Source organism: Acipenser ruthenus, chromosome 12 (assembly GCF_902713425.1).
Source record: "Acipenser ruthenus chromosome 12, fAciRut3.2 maternal haplotype, whole genome shotgun sequence".
Taxonomy (NCBI): domain Eukaryota; kingdom Metazoa; phylum Chordata; class Actinopteri; order Acipenseriformes; family Acipenseridae; genus Acipenser; species Acipenser ruthenus.
Genome location: NC_081200.1, coordinates 10430504 through 10447511, shown reverse-complemented (window position 1 = coordinate 10447511; position 17008 = coordinate 10430504). Strand labels below are relative to the sequence as shown.

Genomic DNA, 17008 nt, shown 5'->3' with positions numbered 1-17008 from the left:
ATAAAATGTAGTAGACTACTGCAAGACACACTGATAATCTCTTGTGTACTGTACACTGTGAAATCAACTGTGTTATTGATCAGACACTAATTAGACAAATTGAGGTTTATTTTTTTTTACATGAACAAACATTAATATATTGGACATCATGCTGGGCAGAATCAATTTTCAAGCATTTTCAAGTATTTACCAATCTACTCGGAGAAAGGATCCTTGAGGAGGTTCAGAAGCATTTAAAACTAGAAAGGAAGGGGAGAGAAAACAAAAAAACAGAAGGGAGACTACATCAAAACAAGGGCAACAACTCAGGTAAGACAGCCATTAAATGTATTTATTTAAATGCTAAAAGTCTCAGAAACAAAATGTTAGAACTTGAAGCTACTGCACTAACAAGTAACTACGATGTGATAGGTGTTACAGAAACTTGGTTGTCTGAGAGTGATAGAGATGAATATAATATTAGTGGGTATACACTGTATAGGAAAGACAGGCAGGACAGAAGAGGTGGAGTGGTAGCGCTACACATAAGAAATAGTCTTGAAGCCCAATTGTTAAATCTGGACAAAGAAAACATCGCAGAATAAATATGGGTCAGAATAACGGACAAAAATTCAAAGGGCATAATAGGAGCATGCTATAGACCGCCAAACTCAGGCGGCAAGCAAAATAATTTGTTATACAATGACATTAGAAATGCGTGTAGCAAAGGAGAAGCCATACTAATGGGGGATTTCAACTTCCCCCATATAAAATGGGAAAATCAGGTGGGGAGCATGATGGACGAAATTGAAATGGTGGAAATGACAAATGACTGCTTCCTAATGCAATTTGTCAAGGCAACAACTAGAGGGGAAGCATACCTTGACTTAGTCTTTTCAAATAACAAAGACAGAATAACTAAAACAGAGGTCAGAGAACCATTGGCAAACTCAGACAACAACATGGTCTCATTTTAAGTGATTTTTAAAACCCAAAAAGTAATGACTAAAGCTAACGTTTACAATTTTAAAAAAGCAAACTATGAAGGTATGAAACAGAAACTAACAGAAGTAGATTGGAGTAAAATAGAGAAAACATCCACAGGAAAAAGGATGGCTTTTTTAAAAATGTAGTACCCCCGGCGCAAAACAATTACATCCCAAAAGTAGACAAATCTAAATCTAAAACAAAATGGTCAAAATGGTTTAATAGGTCAATTAAAAAAATATTCAGCAAAAAAGGCACTTTACAGAGAGTTTAAAAGGGACCAAAAACAAAGTACACAGAAAGAGTACTTGGAACTGCAAACGAAATTCAAAAAGGAAGTTAGAAAGGCCAAGAGAGATAGAAATGAACATTGCTAGGGGGGCTAAAACCAATTCCAAAATTTTTCCAATATTATAACAGCAAAAGAACATTCAAAGAGGAGGTTAAATGTCTAAGAGATACAAAAGGCAAAATCACAGACGAAGAAAAAAATATTAAATGATTACTTTTCACAAGTTTTTACAAAGGAGGATACAGGCAACATGCCCCACATGTCGACCTGTTCCTATCCATTTTTAAATAACTTTAGCATAACAGAGGCAGAAGTGTTAAAGGGATTAAGAGCTCTTAAAATAAACAAATCCCCTGGGCTGGATGAGATCCTCCCAATAGTACTCAAAGAAATGAAAAAGTTATTTACAAACCGCTAACCAAGATCATGCAACAGTCTCTTGACACAGGGGTTGTACCGACAGACTGGAGAATTGCAAACGTAATACCAATCCACAAAAAGGGAGACAAAACCGAACCAGGTAACTACAGACCAATAAGCCTGACTTCTATTATATGTAAACTTATGGAAACTATAATCCAAAGATCCAAAATGGAAATTTACCTATATTGTAACAGTATCCTGGGAGACAGTCAGCATGGTTTTAGGAAAGGGAGATCATGTCTAACTAAACTGCTTGATTTTTTTGAGGATGCAACAGCAACAATGGATAATTGCAAAGCATATGACATGGTTTATTTAGATTTCCAGAAAGCTTTTGACAAAGTCCTGCATAAAAGAATAATCCTCAAACTGAACGCAGCAGGGATTCAAGGAAATGCATGCACATGGATTAGGGAGTGGTTAACATGTAGAAAACAGAAAAGTACTGATTAGAGGAGAAACCTCAAAATGGAGCGAAGTAACCAGTGGTGTACCACAGGGATCAGTATTAGGTCCTCTGCTATTTCTAATCTACATTAATGATTTAGATTCTGGTATATTAAGCAAACTTGTTAAATTTGCAGACGACAAAAATAGGAGGAGTGGCAAACACTGTTGCAGCCGCAAAGGTCATTCAAAATTATCTAGACAGCATTCAGAACTGGGCAGATACATGGCAAATGACATTTAAGAGAAAAGTGTAAGGTACTGCAAGCAGGCAATAAAAATGTGCATTATAAATATCATATGGGAGATACTGAAATTGAAGAAGGAATCTATGAAAAAGACCTAGGAGTTTATGTTGACTCAGAAATGTCTTTATCTAGACAATTTGGGGAAGCTATACAAAAAGGCCAACAAGATGCTCGGATATATTGTGAAAAGTGTTGAATTTAACTCAAGGGAAGTAATGTTAAAACTTTACAATGCATTAGTAAGACCTCATCTAGAATATTGTGTTCAGTTCTGGTCACCTCGTTACAAAAAGGATATTGCTGCTCTAGAAAGAGTGCAAAGACGAGTGACCAGAATTATCCCGGGTTTAAAAGGCATGTCATATGCAGACAGGCTAAAATAATTGAATCTATTCAGTCTTGAACAAAGAAGACTACGCAGTGATTCAATGTCGACCCAGGGGATTTTTTCGACCTGAAAAAAGAAACGAGGACCAGAAGTCACAAATGGAGATTAGATAAAGGGGAATTCAGAACAGAAAATAGGAGGCACTTTTTTTTTTTTTTACACAGAGAATTGTGAGGGTCTGGAACCAACTCCCCAGTAATGTTGTTGAAGCCGACACCCTGGGATCCTTCAAGAAGCTGCTTGATGAGATTCTGGGATCAATAAGCGACTAACAACCAAATGAGCAAGATGGGCCGAATGGCCTCCTCTCATTTGTAAACTTTCTTATGTTCTTATGTTCTAAGCTCAGAGACAGAGGGTGGTTGGAAATGGGGACTGAATTGCTCCCTCATCCCATAGTTACAGCATATCCACATGAAGTGGCCAATGTAGTGTGCAGAATTTTGGTACAGGCACAGAATGAGACATGGGGAACACAATGACGCAACAGAAACATAACTAGAGGTCACTGTGATGAACATCTCCCAGTGATACAATGCAAAATGAGCGAGTTACCCCAAGCAAAGTAACTTCATGCTAGCCCTGTATATTGGCACTACTGCAGTATGTGGTACATAAATAAAGCTTTCAGTCACAACAGTAGTCTACTGATACCTTCTAAAAATATGTATTTTTTGTATAATTATTAGTTACTTAGCTATTATTTAACACTTCATTATACACTATGATTCCAATAGACAGCCTTGTTGCTTTTTTTATGATGCAGCAGATTGAAAAGGTCAGTAAAAGTACTATATTTTCTTTAGTTCATCCAATGTGATCAAACCCATAGACCGTTTCTTTTCAGATACAATTCACCAAAATAAATCACTAATTCCAGTACATGTGTGGATGCAAACTAGCATTTAATGTGGGTGCGTTTTATAAAGACATATACTGAGTATTATCAAATAAGTGTGCCAAAATTAATTATTTGTTACAATTCTGCAATGAAGCTGCTATTACAGTAACGCTGTCATTGGTGTAGCAATTTTAATGACCTGAGTCTGCCGCTGAAACAAATCGAAAACCTGATCTGCACTGCCACCTACAGGTAGTCATAATGTTGAACACCTGTGATTCAAATGGAACCTTCATCTTTGTGAAACTCTGTATTATATCACTTTCAGAAAATGTATATGCAACTAGCATATAATTATACATTAAGGGTAATTACTGTATACTGAATTTACTACAGTCTGCAGCTATTGTATAAGGCTAGTAATCCGCTCAGTAAGCAGGTGAAAGTGACCAAATGTTAATAAGTGTATGGTAGACCGTGAAATACATAATCCAGTGGTGACACTTTGTTTATTGCTTGACTGAAGAGTACAGTGTGAGAACAATAAACTGCACTGTATCCGCTTTCCCAGCTCATTGGAGTACTTGCGAAGACTACAGTATATACGTGTTGCGATATTAGACCTATTAAAGCTAATGAAAGCATGCATGCCAATACAAAATAGAATTAGGGTGGGCTATAATTATACTTCATATTTAAAATATAATATAACGTTTTTTGTTTGTTTGTTTTTTTGTTAAATTGTCTTTTAATGGCCATTGTGGGTAAAAAAAAATAGTTTAATTGTTGTGCAATAGCTGTTCTCAAAACAGAAAAGTGAATACAATTCTGAACGACTTCTATTAGAAACCATTTACTAAGAATGCTGGCTGTCAATGCATACCAAAGTCTGAATAGCTGAATAGGTTTTGGGGGTGTAAGCCTTTGCTGAAGGCTTTTCTTTAAATGCTCATTGCATACCTTGTCAGTTTCTCTTAAGTTACCCGAGCTACAACCAAAACCAGCACTTTGGACAGAGGCAGTTTTTCTACGGGGAGGTAAAAGGTATTTTAAGAAAACGCAACGGATTGGAAATCCGTCGTTAAAGTAAGCAGGGTCGTTTACTGTGAAATGATAATATATATATATATATATATATATATATATATATATATATATATATATATATATATAAGCAAATAACGTAATGTGCATAATGACTAAAACATTGCTAACAAATAAGAGTTATAGTATTTGTTTAATCTTAACGCAACTCGTATTGATGAAGCGTATGAGAAGTGCTCCCAGGATTATTTTTTTTTCACTGAATTTTACTTGTATTAACTATATATAATCCAATAATTAAAGTTTTTTGCAGCATATAATTGAAAGAGTATATTTTTTATATATTTTGCTTCAGTTCAAATTGCAAATAGTGAATACAAATACAATACATATTCAAATTGTAAAATCTAAAATGTTCGTGATGTACTGAACATAGACGGATAGGCTACAAATACAGTATGCATTAATTTAATGCACTAGGTAAATATTTGCTATACTTAATGTATTACGATCAGCTCGTTCCCACCTCTCAGCTTTTAAAAAGAAAAAAAAACAGTTCTGTATTCTATGAATATAAGATCTTACCTTCTAAAAACTACTTAACACTTCTGAGTTTGAAATCAATCGTATGTTACCGAATCTTCATGTTACGATTTAGGTGTTGATCAAATCCAAAAACACAAATCTCTGAAAAACATTCGAGCAGTCTAGTCCAGTGACTGCAAAAAATACTGGAAATCCAAACTGCTTCTAACCCTTCGTGTGTTTTTTTGCACGATGTGCTGTCACATTCAGATATCAAAAGAAAATCCTTGCTGGTTTTAATTGTCAGAAATCCCAGCAGGATAAAATAAAAAGCCGTAGGGTCTTAAAAATAGCGCGGGGAATTATTGCATGGACAAGTGGCAGAGATCATCATATACTGACCGTTTTTTTTCGTAATGGTCTCCAAACCATTAAGGATGGGTAGTTTAAATCCACCCTATCTAAATAAAAAGCCTGGTACAAAAACAGACAAGAAAAGTACACCGCCTCCCTCCTTTTGAGGCTACGTCAGAAATGGTGCATCCGCTTTCCAAGTAAAATAAATAAATAAATACAATAAATGCCTTCTTCCCCTTTCCAGCTCTTGCAGTGAAGTTTGGTCGCTCTCCGCAGGCTGTGGAGTACTAATGGTAATGCCGCTGATCACAGAAAGCGCTGGTGTTCGAAGGGGCCGCACGTCAGATATGACGTTAAAAGGGGAGGACTATTACAGTGCTGCAATGAAATGCTGTTTGGGTTCAGTAAAAATAAGTTATTGCAAACGCTCTTCTGTTGCAAATAGTAAACAATTACAGCGTAACTCAACAGGCGATGACTCCTGATTTATCTCCAGGTCTGGACTGGAACTCAGGTTTTCATTTACATGTTTTTAAACTTGTCTTAACAGGGAACAAAGCTGAGAAAACAATGTGACTAGCAAAGCTTAAAGGAAGCTGGGGCGTGAATTATTAATAATTGTGGCCAGTGAGAAATCTTTTTTTGACGTGCTGCTGTCTCATGATGCACCTTCAAATCCAATGCCAGGGTCGAAAGTCGGGCAAATGGATTCCCTGACGTTTTAGTTTAAAAAAAAAAAATATATATATAGCAATTTCCCGTTTATACTGTATGCTGTTTTCAGTATACAATATAATACATTGCAATGCAATAACCATCAAAATAGCATCAATATAACATAATATCTGCCCCTCAACAACAATCATTGAAACCATTGAGTGCCATTCTTGACAGTGACGGCACTGAAAGAGGTTTTTTTTTGTGAGTTAACAATCATGCCTCATCACTTTGTATTCCTAGGAGATCAGCGAAGGAAGCTGGCAAACAGGGAGTTGCAATAGTCAGCACTGGAGGATTAGGGGCCACGCATCCAAATCCTTAGACAGAACGTGCAGTGTTGTAAGTTGGGTTGCCTGGAAACATTGGGAAAGTTACCATTGTGCTTCAATTGGGTTGAGTTCTGGCAAAACGGCCAGTTGGAAGGAGGTTGGAAATGTACCCACAATCCCAGAAGGCATAGGGATTTAGAGCAATGCAACCATGGTAGGTTAGACCAGTAAACATGCTGCACTGACATAACATTGTCAATAAGGAGTCAATGTCCAGGACACTATATGTTCCTAGGGTTGTCTCCACCCACACACATCCCTTTAGTATTGATTTTCACTCAGTTATTGCTTTGTAATGTTTATCCGCAGGTTTAAAACTGTAAACTTACTGATAGCACACTCCACCTCTGTCAAACTCGATTACATTTAACATGCTGATTCATGAGAACCCTCCAATGAAATTCAGTCTAACATTGTGCACTCAGTTGTCACCCAGGGGGGACTGCAGAAGGAATAGCATTCTTAGAGGCTTAAAGCTAATAATACATTCAGGGTTTGGATTCTGTAGTGACTGTATTGTTAGGATTAGGTTAAGAAATAACAAAAAAATGAGGAATAGAGCAAAAACACCACCATACCCAGATGTATTGAATTTGGTTCAGTGCCCACACTTACAGTAAGAGAATAGTTCTGATGTGCAGATTTGCTACTGCATTTTCCTGCTTACTGAGAGTTCTAATCCTGACTTGACATGGCTTCATGTTCACATCACAGTTTAGGAAAGTGTTTCTCACATGGCAATGCATTCTGATCCTAGTATTCCTGTATCTCATTAAACAAAGATGGATCGGCTACTATAGTATACTACTGTGAACAATAAGCTACAGTATATGGTACCCTATGTTACTTCAAATTAGTTCTCATGAATAGTTAGCTAGGAAGCGACTGCATTGATTATACAGGACTGTCAAACTTGATCAGTGTTCTTAATTTACTTTGTACTTTTACTTGAGTTCTCCTTTTTCGTTACTTTGTTAATTTCTGAGTGGATTGTTTTATAAAAACCCTTAGAAGTCTTTAATATTTCCTTATCTGTCATTTTTGTTTCCAAGGATTTAACGTTATCATTAAACATTAAGTTCCTCTGAACTCCATATCACAGTCACTATAATGTCTGTTAATTTTGTTGGGTTTTTTTTCCAACCTAATTTCGGGTTTTTCTTTGCTCTGTTTATTAGCATAATTTCTCGCCTTTTCTCATCCTTTTTATTTATTGCATTTGTCTTAATGGCTTTTATCATCCTGCTCAATTGTTATGTTAATCCCGTCTCATTTCTAGCAAGACAAAAAGAATCTGCTCATTTTTTAATAACCGCAGATATTTTAAGTGAATGTTCTAGTTGCTTAAGATAACCAACACAAAGCTGTCCCCTTTCACAAAACTTTCCCTGCTGTTGTGTTAGGAGTGTTTGGAAAGATCTAAGAGAAGTTCCATGAATATCTAATATTATTCAATTAATCAAAACTGGGTTAAAAAAAATAATAATAATCTGTTGATAAATCATGAGCTTTCCTTGTGTTTGTTTTAAACTCATTAACACAAATGTTTTACTGTATTACACCAGAATAAAGGAATAATTGGATTTGAATGTCAATGCAGACATCCCCTTTTCTAGTAATTGGTTTTTTTTTAATAACTTGTATAATGCATTATTCAGTAAATGCATGTACTGGGCAGAGTCCAGTCATCAAAGAAGTGTGTGGCTGTGCATTGTTGGTAACAGAATACCTGCAGCAAAACTGACAAATCTTCACAACTCTACCCTCGAAGCATATACTTCCAGATAGGAGTGAGTGAGTGTTTCCTATGATTGACTGGTAATACAGTCATTACAATACCTGAAGATCATTGAAGGAATCCTTTAGACAACTGTACCAATGAAATTTAATTTCATAAATTCTGCAACTATATCAATATTTAGCACAGGATTTCATAGGAGTATGTCATTTTAAGCATTGAAAATAGCCTATTACTTTATTTCTAAAGGAATTATAAACTTTTTTTGTAATTTTGAGAATATTACTTTAATATACAATTAACTTATCTGCTGCTCTATTGATGTGCGGTATGGCTTTATTAAGTATTGTTAACCTACTGTGCAAGTTCAGAAACACATTTCCACCTGGGAAGTAAATATCGCAGTGTTACATTAATTTCTCCTGACATTTAAATCACAGTTGGCTAATATACCATGCAAGCTAAAATCCACAGACTTGAAAATAAAGGTAGCGCTATGGCTGTCTGTATTAGACACTTAAGTACATGGGCAGGAAATTGTCTATGAAACTGGGTCTCAAATTGAAGGGCTGGTTATAAACAGTATCTTTAGCATGTCGGTATACAGGAATAATATATGTCTGTCTTTTTTATACATGCCATGTAAAATACATTGTCTGTTTATCAATACTGCCATATTGGCTGAAAAAAACCCCCACTACTGTTCACAAATATGTATCTGAAATGACAGAATTCCAGGAGTCCAAAAAGACATCTTGTATGGAAGGTATGGAAGGTTTCAAATATTCTGACAGCTGAAGTGAAATTCAAATATAAATGTAAAAGGGCCTAATGGCTGGCTTCAGGTCTGTTTAGATGACCCAGGGTTAGTGGTGCAGCCATAATTACAAAAACACTCGATGGTAGTATTCATGTAATACGAAAAGAACTGTAGTAAATTATTTGCCAAGCATTTAGACTGGAAGTCTATATTGAAATGTGGTTTAGGGTCTGTGAAACCCAATGTACTGTAGATGTTTCATCATGACTGTCAAGGAAACACACACATGCATGTGCAATACTAAATACAATGTTGTGTTTATTGGCCAAACGAGGTGAAGTTTTCAAAAGATTTGTCTCAGGAGAAGCTAATATTTGCATTTCTCACTGAGGTAACATTAAATTAGCTGAAATCAAATAGCTGTGAAATTAGTTTGTATAACCATAGAAGCTTAGCAGAAATGTCACCTATGCTTCTGAAAGACCTTGAAAGTTAGAACTGGTATTATATTAGATGTTAGTGTTCTGTTGATCCTGTCTCTTATGATTAGGGCTTCTGTTTTTTGGGTTTTATTAATTGTGCTTATTTTGAGCTATTTTCGAGAGTTATGTAAATCAGGTTTTTTTCGGGGCTTTCGGTTTTTATATACAGTATGAAATTAGTATTTTTGGTCACTTTCCAAAATGCTTGCGTGTTTGTGTCAAAATATGTATAGTAACTTGACAGTACTTGTACACTTAAGTTGTACCTTCTTTCCTTTGTTGTCTTCCACAATGAAATCCCTATGGTCACGGGCACATTCTTCTGGGGTTTTTGTGTGTAGACATTTTTGTACATTTCGCCACAATTCTGTTTTAAATCCTCTGTATCTTAACTGTAATACAGCTTTAAATCCCACTAACAAGCCTCCATCCTGATTGTGTGGAGTAGTGGTTAGGGCTCTGGACTCTTGACCGGAGGGTCATGGGTTCAATCCCCGGTGGGGACACTGCTGCTGTAGCCTTGAGCAAGGTACTTTACCTAGATTGCTCCAGTAAAAACCCAACTGTATAAATGGGTAATTGTATGTAAAAAAAAAAAAAAAAAAGTGATATCTTGTAACAATTGTAAGTCGCCCTGGATAAGGGCGTCAGCTAAGAAAGAAATTATTATTATTAATTATTATTTAAATCGCGCAAGTGGAGTCTCCAATAGAAATGTAAGAATGTGCTGTCACTTAGTAGTTGGGGCGGGTTTAAAGTATTCAGAACTAATCAATCAGTGAGGTTACCTGAGCATAAGAATTCTGATATTTTTCAGAAAACTAAGTTTTTGGAAAACTAATTTCGATGTCAAAAGTCATGTAAAACAGTTTTTGGAAAATGTATCGGAATATTCAGAAAGTCAGTTTTCGGAAAACAGCACTAGAAATTTCAGATTAAATTCCGAAAACTAACAAAATGTACATCATGTAAACACACTTTTTCGGAAAACTTATTGAAATAGCATACTGCGCATGTGCACACTTTGACCCTTTTCTCCTGCACTTGGTTTTAGAAAACAGAGAAAATAATAATAATCTGTAGTCAGCCTGCATGCATCCATTTGTCTAGTTAGGGATAAAGTAATATTTGTTAAAGTCCGTCTGTATTTGTTAATAGCCCATACTGAAGCAGCACATGTTTTCCAGTTTTAAAATGATGTAATAATTTAAAATCATGTCTGCAAAAGAAACTGGTAATATAGAACAGGAAGAGCTGTTGGAAAGGTTGATTGCACATTTTGGGGAATCTGAATAGAGGTCTAGGATAGTAATCTTTAAATTTAAGACCTGACACTTCAATAAAGCACTTGAGTTATTGGATTGGTCTCCATTCTATCGCAGAAATGTCTGGTCTGTTCAAATCGTACTTTGCTTGCAAAAATATGCTGAGTTTTCCAAAAACTTCAATCCATGTATACAGTTGAATTCTAATTAGATTTTCTATCGTTAATCATGTAAACACAGAAAAGTGACGTTTTAAGAAAATCAGTTTTCTGATAACACTTTGTTATGTAAACATACTGACTGATAGATACAAGTCAGGAAGGCAGGACATTGCCCAGCAGCACTGGGAAATGTATTTATTATTTTTGTAGTAGGTTTTATCTTTTTTTAATGGGAAAAGGGTAAAGTCAACATGAATAGATTAACCATTTCAACAGTTTTTCCGGTGTTTATTGGCTATCCACCGATTGACTTTTTTTTTTTTTTTGTATCGGCAGTGTTTTAATCGGTTAAAACCAAAAATCAGAAGCCCTGCTTGTGATAAAAGAGCTTATTTTTGTGAGCGCTTAAAAATGTATACACACCACTATTCTTCATGCATTGGAACCATGTAAACAAATGTCAAGGCAGCACATTGAGGTTTCTGTGTTCCAAGAAATTCTGCTTTTCACAATAAGTGTTGCAATATGGTGGGATCTGAATGCATGGACAAAAACAGCATAATTATATGTATAGTAGCATATCCCTCTCTATACCATATGATTCCTCTATTCCAGGGATAGTCATTCCAGGAATCTGGGACTTCTACAGAGAGGTAGACTGTTCATTAACATATTATCTACTGGCACTAGGATTGCCTGACTATCTGTGGTACAAGAGCCCAGCTGGTTCTGAGCATGTGTTTGCATAATAGCACTGCATTTTGTTTTGTATGATAGCGGAAAAGTACTTCAATTCTCCACACCTACTGTACTTTCGTCTTCCAGCTTTCAAAGTCTATTGGAAAACATGGGAAAAGGATTGAGTAGCAGTTTGCTATGCATGCAGACTTTAGTTGTACACTGTGCTTCTTTCTATAAAAAAGATTAGCAGAAAGGGTAGAAAACTGGTTGTTCAAACGGCACATACTACTGGTGACAACTGACGAAAGCCAGAACCACATAGTCTGGGTGTAAGCTAAACTCACTATGCAAGGCTGTTGCAGGCGATAGATAGCAAAGCATAGTGAGGCTGAGGGCTCCCAAGAACAATAGGGGATAATAAAGTGCTGTGGAGCTAAAGGGGCCCCAGCACTCTAAAGGAGAAAGGTAGGGAGAACAGACAAGATAAAAATCCAGTTCAAACCAGCTAGATTTCATAAATTTCAGAAATGGACATAAAAATCAGCAGGGTGTAGTCCCCAGGTGATTGGCCTACAGCAAGGACTGGGGAGGAGAAACCAAGTCTGGTTTCTGCTATAAAAATGTAATGTGCCTTTTGTTCAGTGGGTTTTCCTGTTCTGTACCTGGAAAGGAGACCCCACTGCATATTTTGAATAAACAACCAACTTTGAGAAGAAAGACTTTTTTTGATGTACGCTCAGTACAGGAGAAACATTTAGTCAGGATTAATCACAACAAAGAGATTTTAAACACTCTAAAATCTCACTTCAGTCTCCTATTAGGCGAATAACGTGTTGTCAAAAAATAAAATGCCATTACATTTTGTAACCTAAACATATCCTGATTTTAAAATTACTGGGCAGTTTGACGGAATTCATTTTACTATTTAAATTTATGGGAGAAACTTGGGAACCTTTTTTGAATTACAATTTGACTGTTTATTGTGGTGTCTTAATAGCCCATTTACCATGGCACACTAAAATGAACACCTCCAAATCTAACAAGAAAAACTGTATCCCCACATAAAGTAATTTCAGCTTCAAAATTAATTACTTTAAAACAGGTACAAACACATATATATATATATGTGTATATATATATATATATATATATATATATATATATATATATATATATATATATATATATATATATATATATATATAAAATAATATGTATATATATATGTCTATATATATATATATATATATATATATATATATATATATATAATATATATATATATATATATATATATATATATATATATATATATATATATATATACACATATACACACACACATACACGAAAGGGATAATAGAGCAGGCAGTATGAAGAATTTAGTCTGGACACAGTAGTACTGAGGCTAGCCACCAGGGCGCAGCTTGAATTGTTTTATTAAAATTTTAACAGAAATATCGTAACTTAGGATCATTAACACAAAAACAGTTCGTAAACCAGTTATTCAGTGTCACCACCAGCATAACAAAACAGTCCTTCTTCGGAACTCTTCAAAAACTGGTAAGTGACACACTATGTACAAGTTTTTATATTCCAGAGTCCTGTTTGTTTTATTGCAGGTGTTGACTTTGTAATGGTCACTCAGCACAACTGAGAAGCAGTTGCACTGCCCTCCTTAAGATGATACTACTGGCCCTATTCTTAATAAAACAAATCAGCAAGAGTGACAGACAGCAAAAGCAGGGACATCAGAGGTGTCAATTTCAAGAACCAGTTTATTGTTGTGAACAATAATGTCAACAAATGAAAGATGAACAAAAACCAATAGAGATGGGATAGAACCAATAAATAAATAACAATAATAAGAAAGGAAAACAAATAATTGCAGGGCACAGGTAAGACTAAAAGCTGGTACAGATAAGTAGGAAAGGTGGACTAAACCGGCAAGTATAAAGATGGTACAGGTATGTTGGTAAACGGAAAACAGAAGGCCAAAAAGTAACAAAGGAGAAATGGGTGGAGTGTCTGGTGGGCTTTAAATAAACCCACACACAAACACAAAAACAATGCACAGACAGAAAGATAAAAGGTCAATGAAAAGATCACAGATGGTAACAATAACAACAGTCTGGATGGCAATGGATGGTACATGAAAGGCAGGCCTAACAAGTCCAGCAGAGCAATGTAATTAAAAACCAAACAAACAAAAAGAACAAAACCATAAAAATACAGGAAACAAAGTATCAAAAATCCAAACAGAAAAGGAATGATCTCACCAACAGATAAGGAAGTCTAGCAGAGTCCAGTAATGACAGTGATTGTAGAAGGTTTAAAAAACTGGAGTACATTGAAATTGAATCAGTCCAGTAGTCCTGACCAGAATGGTGAACAGTAGGATGTAGGATGTAGGATGGGGGATGGGAGGAATCAGGAGGCTCTGAACTGTCACACATAAAACAACAAACACTAAACAGACCTCAATTAAACAGCTACATTTAAACAAGTGAAAGTGAAATAAAAAAACAAGTGTTTAGACAAAAGTGCAGGATACAATAATAAAGAATGACTGCACTGGAATTATTTAAAGTAGTTTAGGATCACTTATATTTTAAATTCACAATGCTGTAAGTTTCCCTCAGAAAAAGGGAGTCACCCTCCAGGCCTAATCAGCCAGCTTTAGTATAGGTGTTGGCTTCTAAGGAGCTCTGAGATTGGAGGAGTGAATATTTGAATGAGCCAATGGTGAGAGAAGATGAACAGAGGGTTGTTGCAAGGAACAATGGGAAATGAAGTTTTAACCTGGCTAGGCTACTGACCGTAATTAAAGGGACAGGTGGGCGAGACATTATGTAGCTTGGGAACTGCTACAACTTTGCCTTGTCCTTTGTTTTGCAACACACTTTTCCTGCAGCTGTCGCTGTGGAGCCACAGTAGGTGCAGGTGAACATAAAGACTGCCTGTGGACAGTCATGGAAACACACTTGGGTGATGGTACACTGTCCCTTTAAGGATAGTGCTGGTATGGCAGTGTACAAAGTCCTTGTGGTTGCAAATGGAATTGACACGATCCCACTGTGGTCACTTAAGGTAAGTACACCGAACAATGCAATTGTCTGTCTCATGTCTGTCTCTCTATTAAAATAGTATCTTTATTTTGACTGTGTCATTATGTTAAACCTGCTTTCCTTGGCAGGCTTTGTCTTTTAAATGACACAGTTCCTTACTTCAGCCTACTCTCAAGTGGGGCTGACTGGGCAGGTTTGTTTGTGAACCCATACTTACAATAGGGTTCTTGTTCAAACATTAATTCACTGCCTTTCTTCTTTTAACAAGCGCTTTGCAAGGCAACCTTCTTTCCGCTGTTTACACTTTTCACATTGGACACTTCATGTACCACAACAGTAAACACTCATTCAGTATTGGTTCCTGCATTTAAGAACTGATACTTGGTTTGGTTTTCGTTGTTGCATTACGTTTTAGAGTACAATAAGAGTTCTTACTGTGAGGAGGAGACACGTTGTGTTGGCTTGTAAACAGCTGCAGCGGTCTTGTGTGAAAACCGCAACCTTTCGGTCCCACGCAACCTGTAATCCTTTTTCTTTTCCGCCGGCCTTGAGAGAAGCCGCACTTGGTCTTGGTAGTATTTAGTAGTCTTAACTTTTTACTACTCTATTTTATCTGGACGTAGGTCTTTTACTTTATAACTCTCCAGTCTTGTGCTAAATGGGTACATTTACCAAGACCTATTTAAGCCATACACAATACTTTTAAATCTCTACAATACACCTCTATAGTACCGCCATGATTTCCACACAGGACTCGCTCCCTCTTTGTCTAAGTCTAAGACAATTTTGAGCTACATGCCTCGGCTCTCTGCATCTAAAACAAATGGGCTGACCACCAAGATCATATGCTGGTGCACACCTTTGCCCATCCTGCTGTAAACCCAAACTGGCTACCTTTTTAATAACCTCATTAAGCTGCTCCTGCTGTCCTTTTACAAGTTCCAGCAGTTCACTCAACATTGGGTCTCCCTCACACTTAGCAATCAGTTTCATAGCCACTGGTACATTCTGACACCCTCACATGAACTAACCCTTCTCCTGGCCCCAACCCCATACCGGTCGTCTTCCTCAGCCCACTGGATAGCTTCCTCACACAGCCTGAGGAAAGAGAGCCCAGAATCCTGACAAATTGTTTTTTTTAAGCTATCGACTCAACACATTATCTCTGACATTCTCAAACTGGTCCCATAAAACCAAATCTTTCTGGAACACTCCTGGGATAATTCTTAACAATACTGTCTAGAAGGACCACAAGGGCATGAAAATACTCCCGCAAGGTTTCCCCTTTTTGCCTTCTATCATGAATTGCTTTTGCAATTTTGCAAAGGATTGGGAACATCCATAAACATCCTCTAAAAACTGAACACCCTCGGGATCCCCTCTCAGTCCTGGAACGATACTTAATCTTGTACCTGGCTTCCCCCTCAAGATGATCACATATTAAATCTGCTTGCTGCAGGGGAGACATTTGTCAAGGCCTGAACACACTCAGTACATCCTCTACCCAGTCATCGAACGTCTGGGACCCATCAGAGAGTGCATGGCCAGAAAACACCTTACAATTCCGCTCCCTTGGCATATAAACAACATGCTCAGCACCAGAAGGTACACCACTCCAAGTTCACGAACTACACCCAGACACACTTTCAGATGGGATTGCTTTAAAAAACAAATCAAGACAAATCCCAAACGAACACGATCTACTATGACAAACACAGGATATAGCACAACCCAAAGTCCAATTTATCCCCAGCCCCGTCTTTATCTTCTTGCCAACCGATTCCTCTTGACTTGTCTCACTCCCGCCTTCTTTTCACACTTGTCACTTTTTTTATTAACATTCACTGCTACCCTTAAATTGTAGATAGCCTGCACAAAACAAATCAGTGTCTCTGGATCCTGCTGACTACGCCAAAACTGTAAGGTCTGCTTAGGCACACCAGCACACTAAAGGCTTAGCACACCAAGACCAGGTTCGTTTAGAATTATCCTACTTAAAGGAAAAAGGGCCAGAGACAGGATTTATTATTGTACAGACATAAATACCACTTTGATTAAAAACCACCAGGCCACAGAACCACAGATGGGCCTGCACTGCATTAACCATTAACAGGTAACAGTGGACGTCACAATCAGTACTACCAAGACAAAGTGCATAATGCAAATCCTAAAAACATTTATACAAAACCATTTCTAGATACTAATCATTTAATATATAATAAATAAGTGACAAATCTAATCATTATACATACACATTAATACTATCCTAAAAC

At 36.7% G+C, this 17008-nt stretch overlaps 1 protein-coding gene across 7 annotated transcripts in view; it reads right to left on the bottom strand.

Moving 5' to 3' along the window:
* Nucleotides 1–5808, bottom strand: part of LOC117417448 (neuroligin-1) — a 227739-nt gene extending 221931 nt beyond the window's left edge. For all 7 annotated transcript variants that reach the window (XM_059034522.1, XM_059034524.1, XM_059034526.1 and 4 more), the window contains exon 1: nt 5235–5808. The gene's annotated coding sequence lies outside the window, so the exon portion shown is untranslated. The remainder of the gene's footprint in view (nt 1–5234) is intronic.
* Between the last annotated feature and the right edge of the window lie 11200 nt (nt 5809–17008).